This window comes from Pantherophis guttatus, chromosome 17 (genome assembly GCF_059756535.1).
Source record: "Pantherophis guttatus breed Tessera chromosome 17, ASM5975653v1, whole genome shotgun sequence".
Classification (NCBI taxonomy): Eukaryota; Metazoa; Chordata; class Lepidosauria; order Squamata; family Colubridae; genus Pantherophis; species Pantherophis guttatus.
The window spans coordinates 8,274,206-8,286,079 of NC_142079.1; the positions used below are offsets into that span (position 1 = coordinate 8,274,206).

At 46.1% G+C, this 11,874-nt stretch overlaps 1 protein-coding gene across 1 annotated transcript in view; it reads right to left on the bottom strand.

The window, feature by feature from the left end:
• The window catches only part of YDJC (YdjC chitooligosaccharide deacetylase homolog), a 93,047-nt gene extending 87,084 nt beyond the window's left edge, over positions 1-5,963 (bottom strand). Inside the window, exon 1 of the mRNA XM_087880220.1 lies at positions 5,795-5,963. The gene's annotated coding sequence lies outside the window, so the exon portion shown is untranslated. The remainder of the gene's footprint in view (positions 1-5,794) is intronic.
• Between the last annotated feature and the right edge of the window lie 5,911 nt (positions 5,964-11,874).

Genomic DNA, 11,874 nt, shown 5'->3' on the forward strand with positions numbered 1-11,874 from the left:
CTCGCTCTTTTCCTCTCTCTTTTCCTCTCTCTCTTTTCCTTTCTCTCTTTCCCCCCTCTCTCTTTTCCTCTCTCTCTCTTTTCCTCTCTCTCTCTCTTTTCCCCTCTCTCTTTTTCCTCTTTTCCTCTCTCTCTCTTTTCCTCTCTCTCTCTTTTTTCCTCTCTCTTTTTCCTCTCTCTCTTTTCTCCCCCCTCTCTCTCTTCCTCTCTTTTCCTCTCTCTCTCTCTCTCTCCCAGCCGCCCCCCATCTTCGCCTCTTCCCCACGCGCCTCCCGGCCCACCGGGGTGTGTGGGAGGGAGGCAAGCTCGCACGGAAGCCGCCCACTCCCCCTCCCCACCTCTGGAGTCTTTGGCTCCCGCGCGTGGGGGAAGGAAGAAAAAAGTCTGGCGCGTCCACGATCTTTCCCTCCCCGCTCTCCACTTTCCCTTCCCTCTTTTCTCCTCTCCCTGCCCCCCCACCCCAGACAAAAAAAGAAAAAGAAAAAAAATACACCCACCTGGTTGAGGTCTTCCCTTCGCAAAGCTCTACATCCTCACTGGATTTCCCCGTCCCTCTTTCTTTCTCTCTCTCTCTCTTTCTCCCACCCTCTCTCTCTCTTTTTCTCCCTCCCTTCTCCCTCTCTCTCTCCTCCTCCCCCCCAATTTTAGCCTTGAGCTCCCGCCATTTCCGCCCAGTCACCCGGATGCTACTCACACACAAAAAAAATTCCACCCTATAGAAAGCCGAGAGAGAGATTCACACACACGCGCGTCTACTTACACACGCTGGCAGGGAGGGAGGGAGGGAGGGAGAGAGCTCTGCTTGCCCCATTCCCGCCCCCCCCCTTGCCTTTTCTCAATGAAACCTGCCCCCACCCCCTACTCCTCTCTTTTACTCCCACCCCCTACTCCTCTCTTCTACCCCATCCCCTACTCTCTTCTCCCACCCTACTCCTCTCTTCTACCCCCAGCCCCTACGCCTCTCTTCTCCCCCACCCCCTACTCCTCTCTTCTACCCCCACCCCCTACTCCTCTCTTCTACCCCCAGCCCCTACGCCTCTCTTCTCCCCCACCCTCTACTCCTCTCTTCTCCCACCCTACTCTTCTCTTCTCCCCCACCCCCTACTCTCTTCTCCCACTCCCTACTCCTCTCTTCTACCCCCAGCCCCTACGCCTCTCTTCTCCCCCACCCCCTACTCCTCTCTTCTACCCCCAGCCCCTACGCCTCTCTTCTCCCCCACCCTCTACTCCTCTCTTCTCCCACCCTACTCTTCTCTTCTCCCCCACCCCCTACTCTCTTCTCCCACTCCCTACTCCTCTCTTCTACCCACACCCCCTACTCCTCTCTTCTACCACCCTACTCCTCTCTTCTCCCACATCCCCTACTCTCTTCTCCCACCCTACTCTTCTCTTCTCCCCCATATCCTACTCCTCTCTTCTCCCACCCTACTCCTCTCTTCTCCCCCATATCCTACTCCTCTCTTCTCCCCCATATCCTACTCCTCTTCTCCCCCATATCCTACTCCTCTCTTCTCCCACCCTACTCCTCTCTTCTCCCCCATCCCCTCCTCTCTTCTCCCACCCTACTCCTCTCTTCTCCCCCACATCCTACTCCTCTCTTCTACCCCATCCCCTACTCCTCTCTTCTCCCCCATCCCCTCCTCTCTTCTCCCACCCTACTCCTCTCTTCTACCCCCCTCACCTCACCCCACTCCACTCATCTCCCCCCACCCGCCCAAGGAGGGAGGGAGGGGGCGACAAACCCCAGCTGAGAAGCAAGCGGGGTATTGGGTGGGTGGGTGGGTGGGATGGGGGAGGGGGGAAGGCAGCGCTTTTTAAAAAAAAAAAAAAGTTGGCCAAAAAAAAAAAAAAGAAGAAGAAGAAGAAGAAGAAGCGCTCCGACTTTTTGCAAAAAGCGGCCGGCCGGATCCCCTCTCTTGTCTCTCTGTCGACCCGGGGGTTGAAGCAGGGGTGAGAGAAAGAGAGAGAGCGAGAGAGATCTGGGCGCTGCTTCGGAGCTCCGGCCAAGGGAGCAGCGCAAGAGCCAAGAGAGCCCCGAGCAGGGCGGCGCAGTTCTACGCGGCACCTCTCCGGCTGCTTGAGCAGAGGCAGAGCAAGCCAGGCTGCAGGAGCAGAAAGGAGCGCGAGAGAGGGAAAGAAAGAGAGAGGGAAAGAAAGAAAGGGAAAGAGAGGGAAAGAGAGGTGGGGGGGTGGAGAAAGGAGGGGGGGGGAAGCCCCTCCAGCACAAACCTGGCGCCTCCTCCGCTCCCAGCCTCCATCTTTGACTAGTTGACATTCACCTCCTGCCTGGCCAAAAAATTCCTCATTTGCATACTCCCCTCGCCATTGGCCCTGCCTTGCGCTAGTCTGGGGACCCGGCCACGCCATTGGCTGGCCGGGGGGATATTTAAAAAATCTCCCTCCCGCTCGGATTGGCTGCCGGGGGGCCTCGCGTCACAGAGGCCGCCGCCGCCTCTCCCCCCTCCCCTCTTTTTTTTTTATTTTAACAATGAATGCAACAAACACGTTCTCCCATTCACAAATTCCGCCCTCCCTCCCCCGCCGCGCGCTCTCTCTCGCCTTTTCCCTTCTTCTTCTTCTTCTTCTTCTTCTTTTTTTTTTTTCTCTCCCCCCCTTTTCCTTTCCTTTTTGCCCGCCTTTCCTTCCTCCCAGAATATTTAATGGAGAGAGAGAGAGAGAGAGAGAGGTAGATAAATAGATTTGCAGGCGGGAGTTGGTTTCTTGCAACTCGAAGCGGCTCCTGGTTATCGAGCCAAACTCAACCGATAAAATGCCCGCGAGCGACAACTTGGACCGAGATTATTTCTGCGATTTTTGCAACATCGGAGAGAGAGAGAGAGAGAGAACGTGCATATATAGAGAGAGAAAGCGAGTGTGTGTATATATATATATAGAGAGAGAGAGAGAGAGAGAGAATATATAGAGGGAGTGTGTATATATATATAGAGAGAGAGGGGTGAGAGAGAGGGAGAGAGCGTATATATATATAGAGAGAGAGTGTATATATATATATATATATAGAGAGAGAGAGAGAGAGAGAGTATATATAGAGAGAGTGTGTATATATATATAGAGAGAGAGGAGAGTGTATATATATATATATAGAAAGTATATATATAGAGAGAGTATATATATAGAGAGAGAGTGTGTATATATATATATATATAGAGAGAGAGAGAGAGAGAGAGAGAGTATATATAGAGAGAGTGTGTATATATATAGAGAGAGAGAGGAGAGTGTATATATATATATATAGAAAGTATATATATAGAGAGAGTATATATATATATATAGAGGAGAGTGTATATATATATATGTATATATATATACTATATATATATATATACATGCTCTCTCTCTCTCTCTATATATATATACTCTATATATATACTTTCTCTATATATATATATAGAAAGTATATATATAGAGTATATATATATATATAGAGAGAGAGAGAGCATGTATATATATATATATATAGTATATATATATAGAGAGAGAGAGAGAAGAGTGTGTATATATATAGAGTATATATATATATAGAGAGAGAGAGAGAGAGAGAGAGGAGAGAGAGAGCATATATATATAGAGAGAGAGAGAGAGTGTGTGTATATATAGAGAGAGAATATAGAGAGAGAGGAGAGAGCATGTATAAATATATATATATATATAGAGAGAGAGAGTGTGTGTATATATAGAGAGAGAATATAGAGAGAGAGGAGAGAGCATGTATAAATAAAGAGAGCATAGAGAGAGTATATATAGAGAGGAGAGAGAGCGCATGTATATATATATATAGAAAGAGAGAATATATATATAGAGAGAGAAAGGAGAGAGCATGTATATATATAGAGAGTGTATATATACATATATATATATAGATGAGAGAGAGAGAGAGAGAGAACATGTATATATATAGAGAGAGAGAGAGGAGAGAGAGAGCGTGTATGTGTATGTATGCGTGTATGTATATATATATATATATATGCGCACACACACACATATATATACATATATACAAACACACACACATATATATAATTCATTACTTTTGTTTTAAAAGTTGATTTCTCCCCCGCAACTCTTTTCAACAGCACGAGGGATTCGACACGGTTAGCGAAGAAACGGCTAAGCTGCTACCGCCGTCTTCGTTTGCCTTTCATTCCGACTCGGGGTCGGGGGTGGCGGGGGGGGGGGATATTTCTAAGAAATGAAACAATGGCTTTTCCCAACTGCCTATCCGAGTTAGGAGCCCCGCGTGGCATCCCCACGTTCAGCTTCCCCAGGCGCCCCCCACGCCCGGGAACAAATTCGTGTTTTCCGATCCTGCTCAACTTCCCCGTGCAAAGAGAGGGGGAAAAGAAAAAAAAGGAAACGCAGGGCGTTGCGAAACCCCCCCCCCCCCCAGGACATAAAAATGTTAGCCGGGGGTAGGTCAAAGAAAGCCAACCTCTCTTTTTCGAGTTCAAAAGCCCGCATTCACAAACACACAAACACACCAAATAAAACTCCCAGAGACAGTTAGAAGGAAAAACGTGGAGAGCTTCAAAGTTTAGCTGTGTTCAAAGTTATGTCCGGCGACAGTTGTGAAGTTGTTGGCAGGAACGGAGCCTTTGCAAGCCCTGTTCGCGTTTCTGTGTGTGTGTGTGTGTGTGTGTGTGTGTATTTGTGCGTCTCTCTCTCTCTCTCTCTCTCTCTCTCTCTCTGTCTCTCTGTTTTTCTCTGTCTCTCCTTCTGTCTGTCTCTGTCTCTCCTCCTCTCTGTCTCTGTCTCTCTTTCTCTGTGTGTCTCTGTCACTGTCTTTCTGCCTGTTTCTCTCTGTCTGTCTCTCTCTGTCTCTCCTTCCCTCTGTCTTTCTCTCTCTCTCTCTCTCTCTCCTCCTCCTCTCTGTCTCTCTCTCTTTCTCTGTGTCTCTGTCTCTGTCTTTCTGCCTGTTTCTCTCTCTCTGTGTGTGTGTGTGTCTCTATCTTTCTGTCTGTTTTTCTCTGTCTCTTCTTCTGTCTGTCTCTCTCTGTCTCTCCTTCCCTCTGTCTCTGTCTCTCTTTCTCTGTGTCCCTGTCTCTGTCTTTCTGCCTGTTTCTCTCTCTCTCTCTCTCTCTCTCTGTGTGTGTGTGTCTATCTTTCTGTCTGTTTTTCTCTGTCTCTCCTTCTGTCTGTCTCTCTCTGTCTCTCCTTCCCTCTGTTTCTGTCTCTCTCTTTTTCTGTCTCTCCTCCACTCTGGCTCTCTCTCTTTCTCTGTGTGTCTGTCTCTGTCTTTTTGCCTGTTTCTCTCTCTCTCTCTCTCTCTCTCTCTGTGTGTCTCCTTCTCTCTGTCTCTCTCTTTCTCTGTGTGTCTGTCTTTCTTTCTGCCTGTTTCTCTCTCTTTCTCTCTTTTTCTCTCTCCCTCTTTTTCTGTCTCTCTCTGTCTCTCTGTCTCCTTCTCTCTGTTTCTCTCTCTCTTTCTCTGTCTCTGTCTCTCTTTCTGCCTGTTTCTCTCTCTTTCTCTCTCTTTTTTTCTCTCTCTGTCTCCTTCTCTCTCTCTCTCTCTTTCTGCCTCTTTCTCTCTCTCTATCTGTCTGTCTCTCTCTCTGTCTCCTTCTCTCTCTTTCTCTCTCTCTTTCTCTCTGTGTGTGTGTCTCTCTCTCAATCCCATTTTCTTCACAAACCAGGAGAGCGCGGCACAAAACAACAACAACAACAACAAACGACAACAACCTGATGAGTTTTAAAGCAAACTCATCCCTAATTTGAAGCCGACCGCCCCGAGAGCAGAACAAAATCGAATTCCGGCCCAAGGAAAGCGATTTCTTTCTCACCTCATCCAAGCGCCTTCGATTTCTCCGCCGAAAGAGGATTAGTTGGAACCCCAGAAACCTGTTGGTTTTTTTTTTCTTCCTTTTTTTTCTTTTTCTTTTTCTTTTTTAAACTTCCGCTGTTCTCCACTAACAAAACATGCCTTTTTCGGACCGCTTCCAAGCCAAAGAGAGGAAGGGGGGGGGGGAAAGTTTGTAAACAAGGAAAGGAACGAGGGAGGGGTGGGTGGGTGGAGATTTTAATTACAAACTACTACAAGCGTTTTACATTGGAGGATGAATGTTTTCGAGGTGTTTTTTTTTTAAATGTAAAGCGAATGGAAGAGCCGCGGATTCCTGATTTTCTCTCTCTCTCTCTCTCTCTCTCTCTCTCTCTCTCTCTCTCTCGGGTGAAGGGAGGTGGGAAACACGGCGAGGGCAGCGGGCTGTGAAAAAACCTCGCATACTTGTCCAATGGAGCCGAAATAATTGTGTTGTTCTATGGGGAACGCGTATACTTCCCTCTCACCCCCACCCCCACTCTTTGCCACCCCATTCCTGATCTGACCGACCTGATTGGGCGGTGAAAAAAGAAGAAGAAGAAGAAGAAGAAGAAGAAGAAGAAGAAGAAGAAGAAGAAGAAGAAGAAGAAGAAGAAGAAGAAGAAGAAGAAGAAGAAGAAGAAGAAGAAGAAGAAGAAGAAGAAAAGAGAAAGGAAAAAAGAACAGAAAAGAGAAAGAAAAGAAAAGAGAAAGAAAAGAAAAAAGAACAGAAAAGAACAGAAAAGAAAAGAAAAGAAAAAAACCTTTGATCTAAAAGCAGGGGGGCATCGAAAAGGGAGGGGCAGCCTGGGGGCGGGGGGCGGGGGTAAGAGAAATTGAAAAGCGAATTTCCGCCTGGGTGGAAAACAGAGACTGAGTTGAAGTTTGGCAAAATGGCACAGACTCACCAGGATGGAGGGAGAGGGGCGGGGGAACCAACCTGGACAGGTTGCCCAGGATGCCATCCAAGGATTTTTGGTCGAGGGGGGAGGGCTGGGAAAGGAAACCCCCTCCCACGTCTCTTTTTCTGTTTAAGGAGCGAATTTAGAACTCGGTCCTCAAAAGAGCTGAGCAAAGTTCCTCTCACTTTGAGGTTCCCAAATCAAGAGTTATTTCAGTCTCCTTATCTATTTTATAAATGAGAAAGTTTGTTTTTGGGGGTGTTTGTTGACTTTCTGAATTGGGGGAAGCCACCGTGAAGGTACATCAAAGCAGCCCAACGTTAAGACTCCCCAATTCTCAATCCAATTGGTTGAATTCAGTGGTTGAAATCCAATTTTTTTTTTGACTACCCAGTTCTGTGGGAATGGCTTGGTGGGCGTGGTGTGGCTTGGTGGGCGTGGCAGGGGAAGGATACTGCAAAATCTCCATTTCCATCCCACTCTGGGGACAGCCAGAGGTGATATTTGCTGGTTCTCTGAACTGCTCAAAATTTCCGCTACCGGTTCTCCGAACTGCTCAAAATTTCCGCTACCGGTTCTCCGAACTGCTCAAAATTTCCGCTACCGGTTCTCCAGAACCTGTCAGAACCTGCTGGATTTCGCCCCTGGTTGAATTCCAAACAGATTCTAATTTGAATAGAGGAGAATATTGGGAGCTCAAGATTGAAAAGCAGGGTCCTTGGTGCTCTCTGAGCTTGGCTGTTTTCTTGCAGACATTTCATGACCCAACTAGGTAACATCATTAGAGTTGAAAGAGAGGAGGAGGAGGATTGTGCAATGATGTTGTTACCTTGTTTGGGTCCTAAAAGGTCCCAATGACCAAGCTCAAAGAGTACCAAGGACTCCTCAGATTCTAATCTGAATCTCTCCTCTTTTTTTTTTTGAGTCTTCCTCCTTCTGTAGCTCTGCAAGATTTGCTTGAGGGGAATGTAATTTTAAAAAATATTAGATTGTGCAGAAATGGATAGATTAACACTTGCTGTTAAGGATAAAGAAGACACTGAATATTTTTTTTGATATGGGACGTATTCTCTCAATGGCTAGATAACAGAAACAGAAGTTAGGAAGGAGGAGACACAAATGGAGGAAATGGGGATAGAGGAGAGTTGATAAAAACGAGGAAGTTAAATGTTAAGTATTAATGTTATTATATTGTTATATTATTAATACGATGGTGATGACTTATCCCAACAAAGATGTATAAAAGTGACTATTTAAACACAATTGTACCCAGAACACACACTGCTTGATGGAAATTGAATGTTATATAAATAAAACAAATAAAACTTGGGGGGGGGGAAGATTTGCTCAACGTTTCTGGATTTGCATATGGCAACCTGGGATGCCCCCCCCACTCTCAAGTCACCCCAATGGAAAGAGCATATTTGTAGCTCAGGGTTGAAATATGGGTGGGGGTGGGGTATCCTTGATGTGTGTGTTTCTGAATTGGGTAGTTTACTTGTTAGACGTTTCAGGACCCAATTAGGTATTTTCATCAGTTGCTGGAAGAGAGTTGATTTTGCTCTCCGTTTGAATATACATTTGGTCACCACCTTTAGAGCGCTCCATGGCTTAGGACCAGGATACTTACGAGACCGCCTTCTGCCACCAGTAGCCTCTCACCGACCAGTACGCTCCCATAGAGAGGGGCTCCTCAGGGTGCCATCGGCCAAACAGTGTCGACTGGCGGCCCCCAGGGGGAGAGCCTTCTCTGTGGGGGCACCTGCCATCTGGAATGAGCTCCCCCCCCCCCGGAGATACGGAGGATCCCAGATTTACGCACTTTCCGCCGCGCCCTCAAAACATTTTTATTCCAGCCATCTGGTCTGACTTGACTCTCCCTTTTAATTTGCTTTTAAGTTTTTTATACAAATTGGGTGTTTTTAAATTCGTTTTTTGGGCCAAAATTACTTAATGTGCTTTTAAATGGCTTTTAACTTTTGTATGATGTATTTTTATCTTGTGGCTGTTCACCGCCCTGAGTCCTTCGGGAATAGGGCGGTATATAAATTAAATAAATAAAATAAAATAAAATAAAATAAAATAAAATAAAATAAAATAAAATAAAATAAAATAAAATAAAATAAAATAAAATAAAATAAAATAAAATACAGTAGTTGACAGGACAAACCAAGGACGACTCCTCTTCCTTGTTTGACGATATTCCTTAGTTGGGTCATGAAATGTCTGCATGCAAACAGCCAAACAGTCCTCCTTCTACCCCTACCCTTCCTCCTCTGCACAATCCCCGCTTCCCTCTAGCACTGATGATGTTACCTAGTTGGGTCATGAAATATCTGCAAGAAAACACCAAGCTCAGAGAGCACCAAGGACCCCTACAGTCCTCGTCCTCGTCCTTGTCCTCGTCCTCCTCCTCGTCCTCCTCCTCCTCTCTGCAAACCCCTCTCCCTTCTAGCACGGATGATGTTACCTACTTGGGTAATGAAACTTCTGCAAGAAAACACCAAGCTCAGAGAGCACCAAGGACCTACAGTCCTCCTCCTCCTCCTCCTCCTCCCTGCAAACCCCACTCCCTTCCACCACTCGTTGGGTCATGAAATATCTGCAAGAAAAGTTCCGACTTCAGACACTGACACCAAGCTTGTGTCAATCTGTTGTCCCCTCCTAAGTGATCCAACTTAAGAGGACAGACTGTGTAAATGCCATCACCTTTCTTTAGGTTCTTACACACCCAACAGCACTTTCAAGGAGCACAACACGACTGTCTGTCTGGTCCAGTTTGGGACAGAACTGCTATCTACAGAGGGTTAGGAGAAAAGGGAAGAAGCAGCCACATCTCTGGTAGCTTCCATAACTAAAAGTCAGTCTTTAGCATCATTCTTAGAGGAAGATATGTCTGCTTTGTTGTTGTTTTTTTGCCTCTGGTGACCAGCTAAATCTTACATCATCTATCAGAACAGAACAGAACAACACAGTTGGAAGGGAACTTGGAGGACTTCTAGTCCAACCCCTTGCTCAAGCAGGAGAACCTACACAATTTCAGACAAATGGCTGTCCGATCGCTTCTTAAAAGCCTGCAGTGATGGAGCATCCATAACTTCTAAAAGGCAAGTCATTCCACTGGTTAATTGTCCTCACTGTTAGGAAATTTCTCCTTAGTTCTAGGTTGCTTCTCTCCTTGATTAATTAAATTTAATTTAATTAAATTTAATTTAATTTAATTAATTCAATTTATATGCGGCCCCTCTCTGAAGACTCAGGGCGGCTCACAATACATTTTAAAAAATCATTATAAAAAAACATTTAAAAATTAAAAACATTAAAAACTCATTCACATCATTCATGGCCAGATCTCGCCAGATCACAAGAGCGAGATCAACGGCCCCAGGTCTGCCGGAAAAGCCAGGTCTTCACCGCTTTTCGGAAGGCCAATAGGGTGGGGATGGTCCGGACCACAGGAGGTAACTGGTTCCAGAGAGCTGGGGCAGCCACAGAGAAGGCCCTCCCTCGCGGGCCCGCCAGCCGGCATTGTTTAGCTGACGGGACCCGGAGGAGACCGACTCTGTGGGATCTTACCGGTTGCTGGGAGTTATGTGGTAGAAGGCGGTCTCGAAGATAACCTGGCCCTGAGCCATGTAGGGCTTTAAAGGTAATAACCAACACCTGATGTCAGCACTTCAAACTGCAATTACTCTAGTGCTGACATAAGAAGGAGAGGCGGAGGCGTCTGGAAAGGGACGTTTGACTTTTCACCTACTTATTTTCCCTGGAGATAATATCCCCTAGGAGATGGGATGGGAGGGGGGAAATTCCTTTGATCTGGAGCAGTAGATTAGGGGCAGAGTGATTTGGAAGATGGCCAATGAGTGCAGGAGAGTGGGGAACAGAAAGGGAGGGTTTTGGATCTGGAAGTCAGTGTTGGCTACGATGGAGTCGGACTTTGAATGTTGTGCTTAATAAATGGGAGTTTTCTTCAAAGACTTTGTTTGAAATGCAATTTATTTGAGACGACCTCGAAACCTGACACCTGATTAGTTTCCACCCATTGCTTCTTGTCCTGCCTTCTGGAGCTTTGGAGAATAGCTTGACTCCCTCTTCTTTGGGGCAGCTCCTCAAATATTGGAAGACTGATATCATATCATCCTGAGTCCTTCTTTTCATCAAACTAGACATACCCAGTTCCTGCAATCGTGCATGCAGAGGTGTCCCCCATGTAGGTATCATTCCCCCTTCTCCTCCTCCTCCTCTTCTTCTTCCTCCCCCTCCCCTTTTTGAACACCCCTGAGATGTTACCCTGCAGTCCGCCTAAACTGTTAAGAAATGGCCCCTCTTTCCCCTGTGCAAAAAATAAATGGGTGTTTGTGCAAGAAACGTGGAAGGATGGAGTAGAGTCACGGCGGGCCAAATCTTCATCCCACAAGCGTTGATGGGAGGATCCAAAGGAGCAGTTCTGATCATGGTCACTTCGGAAATCCTACGATTAGTTAAAGATAAGTCGTATTGATTAGGGTGATTTCCGTGTAATAAAAGGGATGGGGGAGGGATCTGAGGAGCAATCTCGATGACGTGAAGGGGTCATCGAAGGGTTGATGATGGGCTGAAGAGTTTGGAAGATCCTTGGAGCAAATCCAGATCTCTGCTCCCCAATCTTCCATGGAAGTCACCCCTTTCTCCTTTGGTGCTCTTCTACATTTCATGCTGTAAACTTGTCCTTCCCTTAAAACAAATTGGCTGTATTGTTTTTAAGCTGCCTCGTTATCAATTGTGTTTGTGGCAACTCTTTCTTTTTCTTTCTTTCTCGCTCTCTCTTTCTTTTTTTCTTGCTTCTTTCCCTTCCCTTCCCTTTCTGCCTCTTCCTTTCTTCCGTTCTTTCTCCCTTTCTTTCTCCCTTCCTTCCTTCCTTCCTTTTTTCCTTTTCTTTCTCTCTTCTTAATTTTTCTTCCTCCTCTTTCTTCCTTCCTTTCTTCCTTCTTTTCTTTCTCTCTTTCTTTCTTTCTCCCTTCCTTTTTCCCTTCCTTTCCTTTTCTTTCTTCCTTCCTTCCTCCCCTTCCTTCCTTCCTTCTTTTTTTCTCTCGATTTCTTTCTTTCTTCCTTCCTTCCTTTTCTTTCTCTCTTCTTTTCTTCCTTCCTCCCTTCTTTTCTTTCTTTCTACTTCTTCCTT